Source organism: Protopterus annectens, chromosome 16.part0 (assembly GCF_019279795.1).
Source record: "Protopterus annectens isolate FY-2018-M chromosome 16.part0, PAN1.0, whole genome shotgun sequence".
NCBI classification, from domain to species: domain Eukaryota; kingdom Metazoa; phylum Chordata; order Ceratodontiformes; family Protopteridae; genus Protopterus; species Protopterus annectens.
This window is the reverse complement of record NC_056750.1, coordinates 445,371,519-445,396,238: the sequence shown is the minus strand read 5'-3', so window position 1 is coordinate 445,396,238 and position 24,720 is coordinate 445,371,519.

The window sequence follows — 24,720 nt, the reverse complement described above, 5'->3', positions numbered from 1 at the left end:
AGATACATACATATATGTATAAACATAAAAACACAATTTTATTATACTAAACGTAAGTTAATTAAATATAGAAAACCTGAATTAACAAGTCTGCCAAGATATGGCTGATGTCTAAAATTTACAAGCGTTTCCCCCACTGCTTTGAGGTGGAATGACTTTGGAGTTAATTATATTAATTAAAGATGCATATGATATGCAACTCCCTGCAGGATACTGCAGGATATTATATGGGCAGTGATCTTTCCTCTACAGACAAAAAGAATTGTAGCCATTTTACACGCAGCTGTGTTTTTCAGTTTGTCTGTTATTTATGAAAGTTCCATTTGTTCATGTGGTCCTAGCTCAGTGCCCCCAACAATATGAGTTGCTTTGTTACTTATTCCGGCCTGTCAGTGTGGCTGCAACATGGCCTTTCATGGTGACAGTGGATAAGCAGTAGGGAATGCTGAGTAATGCGTACTTATCCCAGCCTTCGCTGGTGTTGCAACAGTCGCAGCTTCGAAAAGAGCAAGTTTCAGTTTTCAGACGTCAACAAGTTTCAGCTTGTGGCATTATTTTGTGTTAAATTTTAAGGTATTATCCTAGTCTTGCTTTAAGAGGTACCTAGGTAGCAAAAAGTGTAGAGACCACTTATCCATTTATTTCATTCCGTGAAAGAGTATTATAAAAATGAGCGAAAAGTTCACACGGAAAAACGATCAGTAAAAACTAAGAGAAAATTCCAGACAAGCTAGAATTTCCACTGAGTCATCTGTCAAATCTCTTGTATTAAAGGCACATGGGAATATGCAAATGACCCTTATGAACATCTGGTGTTTCAGCTATATGGCGATTCTGAATGCCCATGACTTTTTAATTTTTAAGTCATTTAATGGACAAATTCAGGCCAATAAATCCAAACCCGTGTCTCTAATACAAGAGATTTGAGGGGGTCACTCAGTGGAAATTCTACTGTGAAAGAGTATAATGGAATCTCAGGAGGATATATTGTAACCTCTGTTAATGTCCTTCTAATTTTTATAATACATTTAGACAAATGTTAGTATTATATACTAATGAAACAGCTTGCAAACAAATACAACACAGTTCTAGTCCAGTAAAACTGCAAAATATTTGTCATATATATGGCAATGCTATTTTCATGTGACATTATTTCTGAATCTTGATATTTATGTCACATAAAGCCCACTGTTGAAACTCCTTTCAAATGAAGCATATATGTATCAAAAAGGCTTATTTAGTTTATTCCTTCAATATTTTAAATCATTATTTGGTTATACTTGAATCATAACATGTTAATTTTGCACTTAAGTTTTAAATTATAGCAGAATTTCTACAGTTTTAAGTATGATCTATATTTTGCATAAATGGGCTAATGTAGCCCTGTAAAGGGTTAAAACAGAAACAAATAAAAAATAAGCTGATCGTGCATAACACAAAAAGAGCTAAACAAATGCATTTGACAGATATGCTGATATTTTTATTAGATACAGCTGATGCAGGGTTATTGCAGAGGTAAAAGCATTTTTCATTGCATTCCTGCTTTCAAACAATTATTGTGTGACAAAACTTGTAAGACCCAGCAATACTTGCAAAGAAGAATATGCTATTTTTCTTTCAAATGACACCTTACATCCTACTGAAGTTCACCCTTCATTATAAAACTGCTAATGTTTCAGTGCTTTATTGAGTTTCAACTAAATTTTACTACTGTTTATTTTTGCTCTATAATCATGATCAGTAAACTAACAGACTTCCTTTTGAAACAAATGCCTGACAAGATTGCTGAACACACAGAAATCAACATAAACACATGTATTCATAAAATTATATCCTTTTGAAACTTTTTTTATTCCATATGAAGTATGTAATGAGGCAGACAAACAGGTCATTTATTTCTATTACAGCCTTAGAAGAGGCCATGCCTTTCACTTGTGTAAGTAAACCATTTGGCTTTTTGAAGTTGTCATTCCTTTTATTAAAGAACTCTAAACACTTCAGCTGTTTCTGGGATACATTACCAGGATCTATAGCTGATTACTGATTTGACTCATTGATTTGCTGTCATTTATCAAGTACAGAGGGGATTGATTAAAGTGTCACTGATCTGAATAGTAATGACTTACAATGCCCATTAAAATTTTGCTTACAATTCAAGTACAAGAAAAGTTGTAAATGTAAAACACAGGATCAGCAAATACCTATCAGTAAGATAAAATGCGTACATATCCTTTCCAGCTCACACAGGTGATTTCCTAGATGATGTATAATGCGATAGGCTTAACTCTAAGTATGAAATACATAAAAGAATACTAACCCTGGGATTCAGAAAGGGTTACCATGAGTGGGTAAGCCTTATCATGAGCGTCCTACTTCTCATGGAGCCATTTCTGATTCAGCTTCCCTCCTACACCAGTGATTTTTCATAAAATCGCCATGTAGGGCAGTCTGGCCAGGCATGTTACATGTTACATGTTAATGAGGCTGTCTGGAGGACTGACCAATGCTAATTAGCTAGTACTCTTCCCCAGGAAATACCTGCAGGTACCAATTTATACTGAAGAACAATTTAGAAAATCACTTGGCCGCATAACATACCACAGCTGGCTGAGAAGTTTAACTCTAACAAATGGCTGTGGTCACCCATTGACTTCTATGGAAGAAGTCATAGAACAGGTAAGTATAGCAAAGCTTCACAGAGACATAAGTATGGGGGAATGTAAGTGTGTGTCTGTCTGTCTATATGGGTATGAATGGAGTCAGTAACTCTGTGTGTGTGTCTGTCTGTCTCTGGCTGTATGATTGTAGTAGGAGGGTTAGATAAAGGCTCAAGATTTGGGGTGGTGATGTTTGTGTGTGTGAGAGAGAGAATGTGTGTCTGTGAGTGTTGGGTAGGGGGTCTGTCCTACCTCTTGATGTCATTGCTCAAGAATATCAGACAATGCCAAAAATAATGGATGGATAAATGGTCGCTATAAAGCACAATTTTTTATAGATTAATCTAATTCACTTAAAGTTAATAGAATATCAAAGTTTGCATCAATATGTATTTCCTAAACAAAAGTATGAAACTCTAATGTCTGCCATTACTGACAAGCTGTAAGTCTCAGTGAATAATTAGATAATGTAATATTTTATCTGGGAAGGGGCAGACATATCAGGCTACATCAGGGATGTTCTGCAGACTTCTGGTCAGTTGAGAGGTAGGCATCCTGTGCCAGCAAGATGCATGGGTTACCAGAGGACACATCCACTGCAACTCTGGTAAAAATAAGTAGTTCAGAGAGATTAGTCAATAATGAGCCCTTTCACACTGTGATTAAAGCAGTCTATAAATTGCTATTTTCAGCAATCCTGTAACCCACCATCCACCTGTGGTAGGCATTTTACTTGACTGTGGACCTCTTTTTTTTTTCCTGAATCCTGGCCTAAACACTGAATAATGTGTACTATTTTCCAAATAGCATTACAGTTAATGGATAATGGTGAAAGGGTCAGGGATGTTCAAGTGAAACCATCATTAGCCAGTAGTGATTAAGCCCCCCCCCCCCACACCCATGTGTTTTTAGAGTTGGGATGAAAGGTATCAATGCAGAGACAAAGACTGGGATTTTAGGCCAGTAATGGATTATGATGAACTGTAAAAGTGCCAGAGATTCGGTAATGGGTTGAGGATAAACTATAAAGGAGTAAGCAACTTATGGATTTAGGACACGGAAGCAGTACCTGGGGCTATGGACATGGGTTTCAAGAAGCAAGGTTGCACAGGAAGGTGAGACTCTTGATTTGGCAAAAGACAAGGCAAAACGAGATGGAAGTGAGGGGGTATAGAGTTTGAAGAGGCACAGTCCAAGGATGAAAGCAAAATGGCAATGGAAAAAGTGAGAGCAGCAATGGCACAAGCTGAAAGGAAGTTGTCAAAAGAGAGGGGGAGAAACAAAAGCTGCATTAAGTATCTATCAGAAAGAAGGAGTGTTAGGAGGGCAGGCTTAGTCAAGCTGAACAAAGACAAAGGGAGAGCACCAAAGAATGGGAAAAAGCAGCAGACTGAATGAAATATCTAGTTTCTGACTTTACAAAAGAAAGCAATGAGAGGGTGCCATACTGGAACGGAAGAAATAAGGCCAAGTATGGGGAACAGTAGGCCAACACCATGACAAAGACGCACAAGATTGCAAGGAATCAGGGAAGATAAAGCAGAGAGACCAAATGCTTCAAGCATCTGTCCAGTGTGCTGGCAGATCCACTGATCAAGGTTTTCACCAGATCACTGGACACCATAAGAGTATGTGAGAAGTAGAAGATTGTGGTACCCTTGTGAAAGGAATGGAGTATAAAATTTAGGGAACTGTAGATCTGTTAGTCAGGTGATAGAGTTAATCATGGAGAAACTCCTGAAGGAAAGGTTAGTTACCTTCCTAGTGGATGGCAGTCTACAGGGTAACACTAAACATAGGTCTATGGCCAGAAGAAATCTGTTTTATGACTGGGTTTGTAGGAACACTCAGCAAGCAGGTACCAGTGCACATCATCTCCAAGGACTTCAGGAGGACTTTTGACTCAGTCCTGTACATGAGGCTGCAAGGAAGAGAATTCCAGGACTAAGGAACATGATTGCTGCACAGTTAAATGGGGGGAGCACAAGCTGCTGTGGTAAGCGGAACAGTGCCAGACATTAAGAAAATGACTAGTGGTGTACTGCAGGGTCTGTCCTGGTTCTAATACTCTTCAGCATATCCATTTCTGGCATGTGTGAGAAGAAACGGATTTAACTCCATGATGATAACACACTGTTGGAGGCAGCAGTGAATGATGAGGGAAAAAATCCAAATAAGCATTTAGAAAGACGGATTAAGTTGGCTGAAAGGTGGAAGATGAAGTTCAGTACCGACTGATGCAAATTAATGCACTTGAACCAGACCAACCCCATTATGAAGTATCAGCTTGCAGGAGAGGAACAATGTGAGTAGAGCAGGAAAAGGATGTAGAAGCACTGGAGACGCCTTGTGTGGACTGACAGGTGCACTGTGAGAGTGCAGTGACAGCAGTAACAGCAGCAGCATGTAGAATGATGGGCTGTTTCCTCAGAAGAAAGACCCTGCAAGCAAAAAAGTAATGTTCCTACTATTCCTAGTTATGCCACGGTTATACCTTGAGTATTGTGTGCAGTGTTGGAGGTCATACTTGGGAAAGACATAAGGCTTCTGGTTGGAGTGAGGAAGCCACTGCAAGGGAGCTTCAGGTGGTGAGGAAAGGACATAAAGTCTAGAGGAAGTAAAGCTCTCATCTCTGAAGATCAAAGAAGGTAAGCAGGGATATATTGGTGCACAGCATCACATCAGGGAGAAATAAAAGGGTCACCCTGAGCAGGAACAAAAGGCTCCCAAAGAGAGATTAAGGTAACAAAGAAGACTGTGAACCCATGAAATGCACTACCAGAATGTGTGATCGGGAGAGTGAGCGCATGGAGGCATTCAAAGGAACATGAAACAACTGTAAAAGACGTAAGAGGGAATAGAGGCCTGGAGGGGCAGAATGCTGAGTTCACTTAATGGGAGGATGGAAAAGATAGAGATGCTTAATGTCACTGTTATTTATAAAGAAAATGTAGCGTAGCAAGTTTCATTGCCACTGCAGTCAGCCACCGTAAACAATATCCATGCTATCCTTCTCCTCTAACCTTCATACTATTCTACAATACATAGCCCTCTCTCCTCTAGTTCCACATGAGTTCTATCCTCAATCTCCAGTCTCATCTCAAATCTAATCCTTCCTATATAACATCCCTATTTATGTCTAGCCCCTTCCTCTAACCCCTTTTCCCCACTACCTCTTATTTCCAACCTCCCTCTCTCCTATTCTTGATTCTTAAACCCCCTCTGTATTACCTCCACTCATCTCCACAGTTTACTTCTTTGCTATGGTCTGTAAAGCCTTACTGCTAAACTACTGTTTAATCTTGACTGTAATGTTGTTGTTGTGTCTTTCGGCTTTTCCCATTTAGGGGTCACCACATCGGAACTCCGGTCCGCTAATGATTGGCAGTAGATTTTTACATGTCGAGTTGCCGGCTCTGCCACACAACCTTCAACGAAGGTATGCCCATTCACGCATGTCTCCACACAGAAGACGCTCTAACTGAGAATCGAACAGGTTACCGCAGCACCACCACCGCAGTTAACCTTGACTGTAATGTAAATATTGTAAATAGTTTTCTGCTTGCTCTATTGTTAGAATATGGTGTGTAATCTGTACACTAGACTGCTATTTTTGTACTCTAATGGAGCTTTTCTCCCCGGGTCACTGCTGAAAAAGGGCTTCTGCCCAGCCAGACTAACCCGCTCAACAAATGCAAAATAAATAAAAAAATAAAAATAAATAAAATATTCAGCAACAAATATTAGTTAACAATAGGATTAGCTCTCTAATGTCCTCCTACAAAACTATTATTGCAACAGTGGAGAAGCATGTAGCATGTAGCTTGCTATATAGTATCAAGACAATGGCAAGACAGTAAGTTTCAATAACATAAGCACAGAAGAAAGAAATATCACAATGCCATTATTGTCAGGCAGGGCAGAAATCCCTGATACTTGCCTGTTTTCAAGAATAAAATTATGATTGCTTTATCAAAGTTACCAACAAAATATCCTTTAAATGTCTTTATGTATCAGAGAAAAAAATAGATATATTCAGACTGATAAGGTTATCATTTCTTCCTACAGTATGCTTTAAAAACCAGCCTTAGGAAAATTTGCAACATGTATGTCCTTTTTTAAAGGTGCCTTATTGTACTATACTAGAGTAATGCAATACTGCATAACAAAATCAGAAAGTAAAGTATAAATACACTTTATTCCAAATCATTCAAGGTTGAAATCCTTCCAGCTTCTGTATACAATGACACTGCAGACAAAAAAGTCCTTCTAAGGAATACCCCACCAAATTCAGTATGCCTTTTAAAAGACCATATTGCATTCAGTCATTGCCGTAAAGTGACAGTTCACTCAATCCATTTGACATTACAAAAAATGTTTCATAATAACTATAATTTTCAACCCATTTTGCATCACAGTATTTTAATATATGCATACAGTTTACTGTCTATATATGTATAATATTCCTTCTTTGAAAAACATAAAACCTGAAACTTGTCAAGTCACATTTGCTACACTGGAATAAAATGCTGGACCACACTGCTACTGTAATGCCTGCTTCCAATATCTCCTAAATGATGCTGACCCTGACCTCGACTGATTTATCTTGTACTATTGTGAAACAGAGAACAGCTACATGGGACAGGGTCTATATCAGGAGATCGAAGTTTCAAAACTTCAAATCTGATATGATCGACACCATATGATCAAAGTCTTGAAACTTCGAATCTTTTAATGGAGAGCTCCGTACAATGTGGAAAGGGAAGATTTCCCTTTTCTGTACTGTAGTGCAATCTCAGAGTTGGTATATTTAATTTGCAGGGGGTGTGGGTGGTGCAGCCCCCCATGTGGGGGGTGTAGGGGGGCTTTCCCCCCTGGTTAGAGCATTTAAATGGTTTGTTTTTGTAGGTTGCTGTGTTTATTACATTTTCAATGTTTCAAGACTTCGATTATATGGTGTCAACCATATCAGATTCGAAGTTTTGAATATTCGATAATGTAATGTAGACCCCATGGGATACCATCAACAGTCTGAAAAACAGAATGAATGCCCAGTACATATGCGGAAGCAAAATTCTATTAAATGAAACTAACTTCACCATGAGATATATGACAGACTGATTTTGCCCTATGGACTACTTCGGTGTCAAAATACAACTATTGTCAAGCACAGATATTAAATAGATTTTTTTTACTGCAGGGACTAGCACTTATTTCATGTTTTGTAGTGAAAGGGCAGGATGCGCAATATAACATTTTTTGTATTCTAGTAAATCTGTTTAAAATCTGTTTGGCCAGGTTCCTGTTTTGGTCTATTGACTGTCTCATGCTGCAGTTATTTAATAAATTACATTTTGCATACATATCTGGTGGAGAATCTTTTCTTTTTTAAATATTAGTTGCTCTAAGTGCTGTGGTCAAAGGTACCCAGCATTTTCTACAGGTTTTGTATTTAAGTGCTGGATCTTTCCGAGCATTGTTGTTGGCTAAATTCTTAATTTATTCTGAATCCATGAGATCTATTGAGATTTGTTGCCATTTAGTCTGGTCTTCTATAGGACAAAGATAATTTGTTGTATCCCACTTGTTTTGGAAGTACAGGATGAACTGCAGTTCCGTCTGAGGGAGCTTTAACTTCTGGAAAAACCATGTAACTTACCAGTGTGCAAACTGTTCTACAATAGGGTAGTTGCATTGGGTTGTTTGGCATTTGTGCTTCTTGTTACCATATGATGTAGATGATGGTACCTCGTGGTTTGTCATTCTGCTGGAGCTTATTTTTGAAGGAAATGATTACTACTGTTCTAGTTCAACATGCCGCTTCAGTTATATTTGTTAAAACCTTTAAATGAATTTTATAAACACCAGACTTGATTACTTAATGCCCAGGTGAAGGAATGTTTTATCTCAAATAGATCATTTTGTCACACGTGATTTTTATACAACTTTGATTTATAAATGAAATCTATAGTGGAACTTGAATATCAATTGTAAATTAAAAAGTGAAAGAAAAAAAAAAGAGATATTGCTAAGTAGTAGAATTGAGTGTGAATTTTCTTGCCAGAAAGGCAAATGGATGGTAAGATTTTTATTAAAAGAGAAGCCAAATAGGTTCATAGGTTCATAGGTGTGTGTACTAGGCTAATGGCCCTGGGGCCTTTACAAGCCTAGCCATAGGATTACCCTGGCATTGTGCCACCCAACGTTAGTTCTCAGTGCCTCTGTGAAGTAGAGCCACTACTGGAGTTATCCCCGGGGTGAGTTTTCTATTTCTCATCCCCTCATCAAGATTTACTCTTGAAGACTGTCAGTGAGGTGCTCTGCTTGACATGTATGGGAAGTATATGCCATAGCATGGGCAGTCTCTGGGTTATGAACCTGTCCCTCCAGTACATTCTGTTGATTGTGGTAATGAGGTTGAGGTCTCTGGAGCATGTGGTGCAGAGGGATTGGGATTTCCTTAGATGTAGCATTTCTAACAAAGCTGGTACAGACATGGCTTTGTAAGTCAAGCAGAGATTGCCTCTAAGTAGGTGATATGAAACCGAGAATAGTTAGAGGTTTTTGAGTCTGTCCATATAGGACAAGTGTTTAAGGCCTAAGATCATCTTTGTGAGGTACTTTTGCGGCTTCTCCAGTGGTTGCAGGTGTCTAGTGAGGTACAGGCAAAATGGGGCATTGTACTTGATGATTGATTGGCCTAATGAGGGAAGAGTAGAGGGAGACAGTGACCTCTTTCTTCCTGGATGCAAAACCCTTAGTAATGAGATGTGCCACATAGAAGGACTTTCTGATGACAGTGGCAATGTGGTGATCAAAAGAGAGGTTGCTGTCAGCCTGTGTTCCTAGATCTCTTATAATGCCTTCTGGGTTCAGTGAAGTACCATCAATGTGGTAATTCATGGGAACTGGGTTTCTCCCAAAGGGGATGATGACACATATTTTGGCATTGCGCTTAAGGCCATGGTTCTGACACCAGTCATTGGTCTCAGTGAGGCCATTCTGTAGGATGTCAACATCACTTGGGGAGTTAATAATAGCTCCCAACTTGCAATCACCTGTGAACTTTGTCAGCCAAAGTCCCTTCACATTGGACTGGACTTCAGAAAAGTAGATACCAAACAGGAGAGGACCAAGGACCCAACCCTATGGGACTCCACTCATGACTAGTCGGCAGTCTAACTTGGAGTCAGCTCCTTTCACACTGTGGGTTCTATCTGTGAGCCAGTTTGCAACCCACCTAGTGATATAGGGGTCAATGCCTAGCTTAGTGAGTTTTTCTATAATTCCTGAGTGGGGAATGGTATCAAAGGCCTTGGCCATATCAAGGTAGGCTGTATGAACCACCTTGCCTTCACCCACAGCTCAGGTGACTGACTCAAAGAAGTCAACCAAGTTGTGCAGGCATGATCTACCCTTCACAAAACCAAACTGTGTGGGATCTAGAGTTTGGAGATTCCCTATATCCTTGCTTATTAGGTCCATGATGATGCGTTCCATAGCTTTGCATATCAGACTCATTAGGCTAATGGGACGATAGCTCCCAGGGTCTGTAGTCATACCTCCTTTGTGGAGAGGGATGACTCTAGCAGTGTGCCATTTGGTAGGGACAAAGCCTGAGGTGAGGCTGTGATAGAACAGGGCACACAGGTGAGGTGCCAGTTCACTCTGTAGTTCATGCAGAACACAGCCAGGGATGTTGTGAGGTCCCATAGAAGCTGTATTCTTGGCCTTGGACAGTGCTGTTTTAACCTGTGCAGCAATAATACTGGGTGCCTGGCAATCTACTGGTATTGTGATTGGTCCTTTGGGGGGAGGTTGAAGAGGGGTAAAGTTAGCACTGAATTTGTCAGCCAGTATATTGGGAATATCTGTTGGCTCGGTATAGGAGGTACCATTGTGCAGTAGCTCAGAGCAAATCTTGGTATTGCCGTGGAGACTCCTTACATAACTATAGAAGGTCTTGTGGTTGCCTTTACTATCTGCTGCAGTTCTGTTTTCATAGCTAGCTTTAGAGGATTTGATGAGGGATCTCAACTTTTTGTTGAGGCTGATAATGAAGTTTTTCCAGTCTTGGGACTTCACCTTATTCTGCATCAGTTTCCTCCTCCTATTGTAGAGTTTGTGTTTGGCAGGGGACCACCAGATGAGTTTCCTTTTTTTTGGAGGAGAGAGTCTTGGTTCTATTGGGTATGGCAAGATCCATGCATTTGTGTACGTGTCCGTACAGTGCATTGGTGTATGATTCAGCGGTCATGCAACTATTCTCCATTTGTATGGGTGCCTTGAAGTTAGCCACCTCTGTTTTTAGGAGCCGAAAGTTAGCTTTGGAGAAGTTTTTCATGGTGGTTACCTTTGCGGGGGGGGGGGGGTTATGGCTTTCCAAGGTGATTAGTTTGTGGCCTGATCTAACCAGGGAGGAGCTGACTATTGATGTAGAGCAACAGTCACTCACGTTAGTAATGCCCAGGTCAAGGATGTTGCTACCTCTGGTGGTGGTAAGAACGAGCTGGTGCAGGGCATTGGAATTAATGAACTCCAGGAAACGTTGGGTAAGTGTATTGGTACATGAGTATTTTTCCCAGATAATGGAGGGTTAGCTGAAGTCCCCTAGTATGAAAGTGTTAGGTTTGACCCTAATATTCTCCAGGGTGCTTAGGAACTTGGAATGTGAATCTTGGGACATGGTTGGGGACCTATAGTAGGCTACAACCTGAATTGCTCTCTAACCCAATGTTAGCTGCACCTGAAGCATCTCTGATGCGTTATGTTGGGCTACCAGTCTGGAGGTGTGTGCATCCTTGATGAATATGGAAACACCACAGCCTTTGTAGCTTCGGTCTAAGTTCTGAGGCCAAAAGGTGTGGAATGAGTTATAGCCTGGTAGTGTAGGGGTGCTTTCTGCTGCCTTGAACCAGGTTTCTGTTACAGCACAAATGTCGATGTTCTCCATTTTAAGGAGTGCTTCGAGCAAGTGCCTTTTGAGATTTAGACTTCTAGCGTTGAGCAGCATGACCCTCAGATTGCATTTGTTTGTAGCTGTTACGATGGTAATTTGGTCTTTAGAACACCACCTAAAAAGGCACTATAGGGTTGGCAAGATCCTTGGCCAATATCTGGAAGCCCAGGGGTGACATAATGCAGACCAATAATGGCAAAAATAGTAAAAAAATTAAATCACAAAAAGAATGCCTCCCCTGTTTCATATCTGTATGTTAATAATGAAATATGGTCAAATGTAAACACGTTGATTTGAATGATGGACGCAGCAATCTGATGTTACTTATTATGCTACTGAAACATTATTCATATCCCCTTCAGAATAAATTTATATGGCGGAATGCACAGGAGAAAGAGTTTAACATTATTTCAGTAAAGAAAGTGTTTAACAACATTATTTCGGTAATATCTCTTAAAGTTTTATAACATTTTTATTAAAGGTTTGAGATTTATTTTAATATGTTGTGCCAGCAGGTTTTAGACTGTATATGACTTGCAGATCTTTTGCCATTAATTGACTTTAAAATGTTACTTTCATGAAAAAACACGAGCAAGAATGAGTCCCGGGCTGTTGAGATGAACTATGATATTGTGTATTTTAGATTACAATGTATTTCCTTTCAATATTCTGATAATACTGCAGTGCAAACTTTTGAAAATGTAAAATTAGCTGATTTAAGCAGTAATGGTAGGATGCTTTTAAAAAACAGTACTAGGGTACAATATAACCATGGCAGAGGAAGTGATATTGGAGATGCTTCAAGTTGGTAAGAATATAGTGATCTCTCATGCTGACAAAGGATGGCTGTGTTGTAGTTTGGGACAAGGACATATATGATAAAGTATCTCTGCATTTACAGGATCATGTTTTCAGCTCTAAATTCCCCACTAACCCAGCTTTTCATTTTAAACAGCAGACTGATAAGTTTTGGAATGGCTGAGTAGAATAGGCTTTAATTTCTGAGAACTTGATTTAGGCAATGGTTAAAGATCCTAAACATCAGATTCTTTTTATATATTTCCACTTGGTTCTCTTACTGTTTGGGGAGATGTTTACCATTTAAAGCTTTAGATGAATTTTTGGAGGTTTGTTTCACACCTGTCTTCCCAGTTGTAAGTGGTTGTATTCAGGATTCTACCCAGTTCCTGAGGAGTAAGTCTGATGTACAACTGGAATCACACTTGATGTAAAGTAAATATACTGTAGTATTCCACACTGAAGTGCTACGTTATGTGGAACTATCTGTGGGATATAAACCGTTTTCTTTTCATTTCTTTTTTTTGTTTGTTTTTTTTATGCATCAGAATGGATATGTAGAAGTTTTATTTGGATGACTGCTGGCTTGCATGGAATGGGAGAGATAGAGCATTGTTATGTTTTGAATCCTTAAATCAGAATGAGTTTGGAATTAAGTTCACTCTTAAGGTTGAGGGCCTCACAATAGATTTTTTAGATGCCAAAGCACTGGACAGCACTATTTTTTCAAACTGTATTGTAGGCTGTTTTGAAAAAAAAAAAAGAAATGAAATTTATTAGTAACCATCTGCGATCCATGTCATGTTGATAGGAAATTTCATAGGTCTCAGTTTTTACATCTGAAGTATATATGTAACAGTACCCTAATTAATGCACCCTGAGAATAATCAAAACTGCCTCTAAGAATGATTTATTAAAAGAACCTGATCATAAGGACAGAAATAGTGGTCATGACATAAGGATTGTTACTACACCTGGCAGCAATATTTCAAGGATATAGGAACTGGGTAGACTGTAAATATGTATACAAAACCTCACATTTTCAATCATTAATAGTCCCAGAGTGTTTAAAATAAGGTATTTAATAACATGTACTTGTGAGAAAGTGATTTGTATGGCACAGTCCAGATGGGGGTTGTTTATGCAGCACAAACTTCAAACCCATCAAATTTTGAATTAGTGAAGATATAAATAATACTCATTAAGAGGGAAAGCAGTGCATTAAATGAACACAATGCCATACTGCTTTTTGTTTTAATTGAACTGGCTAAAACTGTTAAATATGGACTAAATAAATCTGGAAAAACATTATTGGCTCAGAAAAAAATATTATGGATAGTAAATACTGGGATACATTTTTGATATTAGTTTAAATAAACATTTTAATAGTCTTACTTTGTGTAGGTGTTTAGTGGATGTCATTTTGCTACACATATGATAGCTAGGCATTTATGAATTCCTTAATTGGTTATTTACTGTTCTATTTATTCATTTATTATATAGTCATTTATGTTGTTTTACCAACTGTATGAAAGTATTTCAAAATTATTTAAAACGATATTCATGATATGTCCACCAGATGTCACTGTGGTAGTACCTTATACCAAATTGTGTAAATATTCACTGCAAATGAAAATCAATTTTACCCATCTTCCGAAGATTTGTATTAGTATTATTTATTATATTTTATGATTTACTTCTATGGGGATCTTTTGTATATATAATTCATATTTTATATTGAAGGGAGCAGGATTTGTAATTTAAACTTCAATGTAATATATTGAATTTGTCTCCTTTAGATTAGATTTATCATTTAACATTGAGAAACTATAGAGAGAAACTAGTTTGCCATATGTCTCATGATGTAGTTAATATATTAAATACATTATATCTTACTTACATACACATGCTGTATATTTGTTCTGATTTTACATTTTGGTTTCTCCATGCACTGAAGCCTTAGTTGGTTATGCTACAACAACCATATCTGTGTTACAAAGCCAACACAGAACTCACTTCAGATTTGAATACTTTTATTAATACAGTCTATGAAACTGACCGTACGTATTTGTAAATGTGTGGCCAGTGTATGTCACTGCCCACATATTTACACACACTGCATTAAGCACACATAATTTCTGATTGATTATAATAGTCTGCCCACCAGGGCAGAAATAGCTTCCTCTCATTTTTCTTGCAAAGTTCTCTTCATTTAATAATGGGGATGGAGGAATGGTCGCAAAGTTTAGAACTTTTTTCAGGATAGGAGACATCAGATATTTCTCAGGTGTTTGTAGGTTTTACAACACTCCCAGCTCACTGCAGATACTTGTATATAAAATAATTTGGTTTATTTTGCTAATAAAAAAGAAGTGTGATGATGTGAGGCATTGCCAGCTATGCCAGGAGAAGTTGGGCAGTGGATGTTTAACACATGCCAGCACAGCTAGCTGGAATTTTCTAAAGAATTGTATGTCATTTGTATATCAAACTGATTTGTACAGATGCTTGTTTTGAAAAATATATTTGTAAAGCTGCTTGTGTTAAGAATGTACCAACAGTGTGCCCTGCTGCACAGAAAAAGAAATATACATGTATTATTGTAACTGTTTAAATGTATATGTTTTAACAGAGGATACTGGCAGACAAGAGGTTAATCTCAATCCACCTGACTTTGAAAAATAGTAAGAAATTAAATTACTGGACCTAGGCCATAAAGATTTTCTCTTAACATTTGTCAATTCAGCCAGAGACAAAAAGTCTGTACTAGGAAGCTTTCTGCATTGTCATTGGTGAGAACTAATTGCTACTCTGGAAGGGTGGAGGTTTGAAATTGTTTTATGACTTCCAGGAGCTTCAGCACATCTTAGCAAGGCTGTGTGTGTATATTATTGACACACAGGTGTTAAATCCTGGCAATTTCTAGAAATGGGGGTTGCATGGGATTCAGAAGTCAGATGACCAAATGTATGTGATGTCATTCTGTAATCCATCCTTAAAAATAATGTTTAATACTAAGTGAGACTGAAGTCTCAGGGCAGTCTGTTTTTGTAATCTGACAAAGAAGGATCTCTCACCTATTTCATCTTGCCTTGCTCTAGTAAGTAACCATTCCTTAGATTAGTCAGGAAAATTTGGCGAGATTAGTTAAGTATTGTTTTCATTTTGTAACTGTGTGAACCTGTCCGCCTGTGCTGTTTTTAATATTTCCTGTGCCTGGAACTCTGGTATTTATTGTAAATAGATATTTAGTCTTTTCACGTTCCTTTATTATTTATTATTAAATATATTTAAACATTTCATTGTGGCTGTCTTTTAGAGAATATTTTAACCTTTGAGAGAAATTAGATCTATTGGTGACACTATGGCCACTCCTGGAAGCCTGGCTGTTTGGTCAACATTACCATTTGTATTAATATTAATTTCACTCAGTATAATTGGGTACCCTTGCAAGAGCCTTAGAGTAGCTAGCTTTGGGGTGTCTGGTGGCAGTGTAACTACCTTATAGTCTGGGCAGAAGGAGGCATAGCTAGTAAATATGTGCCAGCCTTTCGTGTGTGTGTGTGTGTGTGTGTCAGCTACTTGGAGCAGGGACACAAAGCTCTGGTTTCACAGAGAGGGTGCTGGAGGACTTGGCTTGGACACTCAGTTGAGGACTCAATCCTACAGCTGTGCCAGCGGGGAGTCTTACTGGAGAGGGAGACAGAGAAATCCATACCCCAGATTGAGTGTGTTCCCTGTGTGCTCTTAAGGGAAATTGTGCTTGATGCAGAGATCTGCATCTGGAAATACTGGGTGTATCCATTTTTGGTTCCAAGTGAACACTCTCCAGTGCCAGTGGTAAGGATTCTGACTCTTTGATTGCTGGTCCAGAGTGGCAATGTCACAGTAAGTACCCTAGATACATTATTTCTGATTATATCCCAGATGATTCCAATTTGAATAGCAGTTCAGATGCTGAAAGAGCCTGGCAGGGTGGAGGGAAATTAGTGATTTTGGGTTGGACATCCATTCTGAGAGATCAAAAGGTGTTCCCTGGTGCCTGTTGCTCCCACAAGAGAGGAGGCTTGCATGTTATCCACAGACTGGGAAGATGTGGGCTTTGTATCCTAAGCTGGTAGAGATATCTCAGGCGTGTGTGGGAAGCATACATCAAGCAGATGGAATTGTGTGCTCCATGATAATGCAGCATTCATATAAGATACCTGCAGATGCGGTTAGAGACTTGGCTAGCTGCCCAGGCTATCGAGGGCAAAGTTCTGAAGGTTGAGACAGGAGAAAAGGTAGAAGCAGCAGCTGAGGCTGGAAGATAACCCCTTCCATGAAATTCCTCCCCTACAAATGCAAGTTCTTTGGGCCGTTAGTTCAGATGGTGCTGATGAAGAAGAGAAGCTAAAATGGACTGGATGTGGCTTAGTCAACTGCTGGCCAAGATAACTTCATTGCTGCAGGGATGATGGTTTATGCCCCTGTGCTGTGGAGATAATTCAGTTCCGGGGAAGAAATGTACTCAAGCCTCACATGTGGAGGGTTGATGGTAGTTTGGGCATGCATGTATAAAAACACTAGAGGAGGATTGCTTAAGAGTGGTTGAGGTAGCATGTCTAAACGTGGACAGTAACATACAGTAGACTACTAAAAGAATAACATTTGGAGAGAGATAACCCTCAGATATGTTCAGAGTTAGTTCACAATGACAAAAAATACACTGAACCCACAGATATTGCCAACATTCTGGCAGACAGGTTCAGTGCAAATTTCTCCCCTCCCTCACCCCCAAAAGAAGAAATACTTATCCCAGCTGAATGTAACCTCCCTGTCATCTCAGATGTCCAGGTGAGAACCGCCCTCAGCAAAGCTAAAAACACAGCATCAATGGGACCTGACGGTATCCCAGGTTGCGTGCTATGTAAACTCCAAGAGGAGCTAAACCCGCACATAAAAATGCTATTTAACCTTAGCCTTACTACAGGATATGTACCTGAACACTGGCGTACAGCAACAGTAGTCCCACTCCAGAAAGGAGGCACCTCTACAGACCCTGGTAACTACCGCCCCATAAGCTTAACCAGCCTGGTCTGCAAAGCTATGGAAAGAATCATTATGGAACTCATAAACAGAGACATTGGGGACTTACAGACACTTGATCCCACCCAGTTCGGCTTTGTAAAGGGCAGATCCTGCCTTTTGAACCTGGTTGACTTTTTAGAAACAGTCACTAGAGCCACTGACAAGGGCAAAGCAGTCCATACAGCCTACCTGGACTTGGCTAAAGCTTTCGACACAATACCCCACTCTGGCATCATAGACAAGCTCAACAGCTTAAATGTAAATCCATATGTCACAAGATGGGTTGCAAACTGGCTAAAGGATAGAACCCATAAAGTCAAAATCGCTGGAGCCATGTCAGACTCTAAGCCAGTCACAAGTGGTGTCCCACAGGGCTCTGTCCTGGGACCCCTCTTGTTCGGCATTTATTTCTCAGATGTGAAAGCAAACATGGGAGGGTTGTGGCTGACAAAGTTCACAGATGACTGCAAACTAGGCGCCATAGTTGATACACCAGCTGACACATACATCCTACAGAAAGGCCTCACTGAAATGGACAACTGGTGCCGGAGTCATGGCCTTAAACTAAATGCCAAAAAATGTATAGTCATCCCCTTTGGGAAAAACAAAGTACCCACAAATTATCACATAGACAGTAACCCACTGAGTACGGAAAAAGTAATCAGAGACCTGGGGACCCAAGTTGATAGTGACCTCTCATTTGACACCCACGTTGCCAAAGTGGTTAGAAAGACTTTCTACCTTGCCCACCTTATCATGAAGGGATTCACATCCAGATCAAAGGAGGTCATTGTACTCCTATATGCCTCCCTTATCAGGCCCATGATTGAGTACAATGCCCCATTTGGTATGTACCTCACCCAGCACTTGCAACAGCTAGAGAGACCCCAAAAGTACCTCACCAAGAGGATCAAGGGTCTCCAACATATGTCATATGCTGCCAGACTAAAGAAACTCCAGCTCTATTCAGTAGCATACCGCCTACTCAGAGGTGATCTGTGCCTGACGTACAAGGCCATGTCCAATCAGGAATTGATGGACATGCTCCACCTCAAAAAATCCAAATCCATCAGAACCATGAGAGCTAAAGATTTAAACCTCAGCACAAATATGAATAGGACATGCTGGAGGGACAGATTCATAACTCAGAGGCTTCCCATACTCCGGAACAGAATCCCAGTTCATGTTAGGCAGAGCCCCTCACTGACTCTCTTCAAGTGAAATCTTGACGAGTGGATGGGAGATCGTAGGTTTACCCCATCTCTGTGTCACTACTAGACAGAGGCATAGTATTCTAAATCTATTCTGTACACTTTTGTACCATTACATGGGGTGGCGAAAGCCACATCACTATGGCTAGGCTTATAAATGCCCCAGGGCAGATAGCCTAGGACTAAACTATGAAACTATGAAACTGCTCCTTTGTAGCACAGATGTTTATGGCATTTGCATGGAGATGGTGTTTCTGCTGCACTGATAAAACAAAAAGATCAGACAAGATCAGGAGATATAAACAGGATCACGGTAATAGTGTGGCCAAGCATTTTCAAAAGTGACCTGTCAAGTTTCACTTGCTTTTCAAAGATATAATACTATACACAGATATACTGAAGAAAACTGAAGAGGAATTGACTTAACAGAGAAGGAAGCTATGCATATATTAAAATGTAATACTGTTATGCCAAATAGGTTGAATGTTATGGCTGATGTGAAAATTCCATTGTAATGTAACATGCACATGGTGAGATATTATGTTAAGGTGATATTTTTTCAGAGCACATTTGGCCCCATGCCATTGATCATCAAGACTCCCCAGTCAGACTCTGCCCATTGTCATCTTTTGGGGTCATCATACTGATTGCCAGGTAGGTTGCATGTGCTTTCAACAGAACCATGGCAATGAAGGCATTGGTATAGACTAACTCCACCTCCTGGGTAGGGGAAATGAGCTAGCTACATCACCATAGGGGCCCACAGTACCTACCTCATGCGAGTTTCTGCTCCTGTCCACTGATTAATGCAGCCTTTCACAAGACAGTGGCTTTATGAGCCACAAGCCTTTCCCCAAGCCATGCATCACAATGCCACCTTTTTTAGAAGGTACCTTTGTTCTGTCCTTCTGTCTCCCCAGAATAGGTATGTCATTCCACTTTTGCCTGTTCTGTCAAACTCTGGTTACCTGGGCCATAGCCAGAGTTTTATCTCACTATGCAACTGGAATTGGTATCTAAAGGCAAACATTTTATGTAAATGAATGGTCTTATAAAAGGTGTGGGGAATCTACCAGGATAATTCATAGATGGACTTTTCTTTCTGAAGCACCAAAGTGCACAAGACATATTCGGTTTGGAATTAAATTTATTTTTATAGTTCTTTTTGTTTGCTTGTTTTGTTTTTCATTTTCAGTTGATGGATGGTTTGGAGATATTTTTTGCTTACATAGGTCTAAAACTACTGTTACCATGAAACAGAAAATAGTTTCTCTTCAGCACATAAAAATACCATAAATAAGACATTTTGAAGACACCATAACACTATTCATTCACTTGTAAACTGAATGAATATTTAATGAAATCCTTACTGTTCTAATATTTCAGAGCTGTCACCTAAAGTAATAGCTAGACTTTGATAAATTTACTAATGTCTAATACTTAACTTTTTCTTTAATTTGCTTTTGCATGCCACACCTATTTTCTCACATTACATTATCATTTTATTCCTTATACCCCGGGTCATGACTGAAAGCAGATTCTTTTGGATTAGCTCTCTTATTTGGTTGCAAAAAATATATATAAATGAAATGAAAAGATTTCCTTTCTAAATGAAAGCACTTTTAAGCACTTCCTTTACAAACCTGAACACAACTTTCATTCAGTGCATGCATGCTTAAAACACATCAGTATACATTTTATATAATAGTCTAGGTCTGTTGAGCGAAAGCTCGTTTCACCGAAACCAAAATGGGCAAGCACACTTCCGCGAAAGTGCGTTTTCACCAAAAATGCACTTTCACTAAAGTGAGCTCAAAAATAAAAAATATGACAGAATGGCTGTTGCTGAGATCACGGTACAATGGGGATAAGGGAATATTCCCTTTTTAAAAAAAAAAAACACAAAAGCCAGCAGACTGTGGTGTAGAAATGCTTTAATAAAGCATATAAAAAGAGAGCAATCACAAACTGGTTTCGGCTGAGCAAGTTAAGCAGCCTTCATCAGTGTTAAGTGATAGCCTTCACCAGTGTTAAATGAAGATAAAAGTAGGGGGTGTGGGGGCACAGCCCCCCACATGGGGGTGCAGGGGGGCTTCCCCCCCTGCATAAATGTGTTTACTGTTTTTTTTTTTTTTTTAAATGTGTTTTGGGGGTTTTTTTTCAGACTTTCGCGAAAGTATACTCTACCATTTCAGTTTTGTTGAAACATGTCATTGATAATTAGTTCTAGATCCATATACATATACAGGAGATATAAAGAGTGTACAGACCCCTGTTAAAATGGCAGGTTTTTGCGATATAAAAAAAATGAGACCACAATAAATAATTTCAAAACATTTCCCACGTTTAATGTGAACTATAACCTATACAATTCAATTGAAAAACAAACAAATCTGTTAGGGGAAAATCTAAGAAAATAAAAAACATACAATAAGCTGGTTGCATACGTGTGCACACCCTTAAACTAATACTTTGTTGAAGTAGTCAGCCTTCTTGGATACACACCTGCCATCAATTAGAGTCTCTGATTAACCCCAAATAAAGTTCAGCTGTCCTAGTAGGATTTCCTGACATTCACTCAGTTGGTTCACAGAGAGCTTACAAAGCATCAAAGGGATCTCATTGTTGAAAGGTATCATTCAGGAGAAGGGTACAAAATTTCCACAGCACTGGATATACCATGGAACACGGTGAAGACAGTCATCAAAAAGTAGAGAAAATGTGGGGCAATAGTGATGTTGCAAAGAACTGGATGTCCCTCCATAATTGATAAAAAGACAAGATGAAAACTGGTCAGGGAGACTGCCAAGATACCTACAGTAAGACTGAAGGAGCTGCAGGAATTTTGGGCAAGTACTGCTTGTGTACTACACGTGAAAACAGTCTCCCATATTCATCATATGTCTGGGCTATGGGGTAGGGTTGCAAGACGGAGGACTTTTCTTACACAGAAAACATCCAGGCCCAGCTAAAATTTGCAAAACAATACATAAAGTCTCCCAAAAGTATGTGGGAAAATGTGTTATGGTCTGATGAAAATAAGGTTGAACTTTATGGCCACAATTCCAAAAGGTATGTTTGGAGCAAAAACAACACTTCCCATCACCAAAAGAACACCATCCCCATGGTGAAACATGGTGGTGGCAGTATCATGCTTTGGGTTTGCTTTTCTTCAGCTGGAGGACTGGACCTAGAGCTTTAGTCAAGGTGGAGGGAATTATGAACAGTTCCATATACCAGTCACATTGGCTGAAAACCTTCTGGCATCTGGTAAAAAGCTGAAGAGGAAGAGGAATTTAACCTTTCAACATGACAATGACCCCAAGCATACATTCAAATCAACAAAAGAATGGCTTCACCAGAAGAAAATTAAAGTTTTGGAATGGCCCAGCCAGGGCCTAGACCTAAATCCAATAGAAAATATGTTGGATGACCTGAAGAGGACTGTGCACAAGAGATACCCTCGCAATCTGACAGATTTGGAGTGCTTTTGCAAGGAAGAGTAGGCAAATATTGCCAAGTCAAGATGTGCCATGCTGATAGACTCCTACCCAAGAAGACTGAATGCTGTAATTAATTCAAAAGATGCTTCAACAAAGTATTAGTTTAAGGGTGTGCACACTTATGCTACCAGCTTATTTGTATGTTTTTTTATTTTTTATATTTTTTTCCCCTAACAGATTTGTTTGTTTTTCAGTTGAATTGTACAGGTTATAGGTCACATTAAAGGTGGGAAAAGTTTTGAAATTATTTATTATGGTCTAATTTTTTTATATCACAAAACCTGGCATTCTAACGGGTGTGTACAATTTTTATACCCACTGTGTGTATATATATATATATATATATATATATATATATATATATATATGTATATGTTTGACACTTCAAAATGCCAAATTTCATACGGCCGAGACCATATGATCAATATTTGAAATGTCGAATATATGAAATACAAAAGTAAAAAAACAAAAAATACTTACCTAAACACTGCTAGCAGGGGGGCAAGGCCCTCTGAACCCCCCCGTGGGTGGCTCCATCCCCCACACCCTCCCATACACACTTAAGTACAAAAAAAATAGAGGGTATTTAATCTCTCAGTTGGGAGAAAGGTGGTATAACTCATTCCCCTTTGCTTGGTTTCCTGTCCCTCTGACAGTAAAAAGGACAAGGCATTGGACTGCTGGCATGTGGCATTATGTAAATGACACATTATGCCCTTCCCCTTTTAGGGTCACTCTCACTGCTGCTGCATGTTGTCATGGCCATATGTGAAGATAGCCATGAGGATGCTTTCTTTATAAATATATAAGGATGTAATCACAACAATGAGGCTGGAAATAGTCTCTGCTAGGTTAGCAACCAAAGCGTGAATGGACTCGAACAAGGAATAGAAAAACACAATTTACTGAAGTACTCTGTACAACGTGGTAAGCGCTTTCATCTGCAAAGCAGACTTCTTCAGACCACTAAACATCAAAATAAGGAACATATTTAAAAACTTTTTGGCGCCAGAATTCATTGATAATTGAATAATCACTTCCTATTTAAAGTGCCAATGCAAGTAATATTTAAATAGATAATGCTCCATGTAACTGTGATATTGCTGTCAGGCACTTGGGCACCTATCTGACAAACATAACTTTGTGCGAGTTAGAAAATCCTTCTACCTCTGATATTGTTTACTCTTAAAAGTCATGCCAAAGGTTCAGAAATAATGATAAAACAGATAAAACAATTGTTTGAACACATATAAGTTAGACTCCAGATAAAATTATAATCACTTATTCTCTTACGTTGTGAATGGCATTTTGCTTCAACTTCTCATTTTATTCACAATCCAAGGCCTGTGGAAAAAAGATGAATGAACATCAACAAAATTAAACACTAATAAGAACAGCAAAGCAAATATTTTTATTAAATAACTCCTACAATTCATCTGATCATAAAAATGCCAATGAATAGCAAAACTAGAAGGGGAGCAAACATGGGTCCTGCTGCGAAAATGAGGGCGACACTGGAAATTTACGAGAAGGTAGAGTGTATCTTTGCTTTGGATGGTATGGGCCAAGGTCAGCAAATTTTGCTGCATTGTGAGGTAACATATTGTATGTGAAGTTTGAGGTCACACTTTGAAGTACTGTCCAGCATAATCACTGTTGGGGAAAAGGGGTGAATGGTGAGCAATTAAATCTGTTAGCATTAGCAGTTTTGTGTGAATTAAAAGTATATCGCACTCTGGTGCATTGATAGTCCAAGGATTGTAAGTGTCCTTCAAATTCATTTATAAATAAATAAATAATTGGATTTTCTGCAAATTGTGTAAATGGATTGATAAATGTAGGCCTTGAAACAAGACTTAAACAGTCCTTGCTAATGTCACTGACCCTGAATCATCAAATAGCCTCTACGCTGCCAGGCTTTGAGTCAGCCCTTCAGAGCCATTTTCTTTTCAACTAAATATCAGTAGTACAATATTTTGAGGTCCAGTCAGTCCCACACCCACAGATATAGTTAAAGACTAATGCAAAGGCATTATTTGAATCATGAAATATTAAAATTTAAAGAATAGTTTACAACTACCTAAAATATAAGTTAATGTCCAGGGGTATTTGTATGTTAAGTACAAAAAATGACTATAGAATGGTATCTTCTGTGTATAGCAGAGATATAAAAATTACTATATAATGGTAGCTGATATGCATGGCAGGGATATAAATAATGAAACTGGCTGTGGTGGCTTGTAGGCTAAACTATGAGGGAAGACAATAAGATCAGTAAACATGACATATTATTTGCATGATGCAGCATGCATGAAGACGTCAGAGACTGGTCACTGATTAGTCTTTCTTCCTCACAGTTAGAAGTTCAAGTCTCAAACCTGACCTTTGGTTATTGAATGAGTGAAGTGTTCATTTTATTTGCAAAGTGGAATTTTTCATAATAATGCAGAGTCTGACAAGTAGAGAGCAAGGTACAAAGCAAGAACATAGAGACTAAATAAATAAATACATGATTTGTAGCT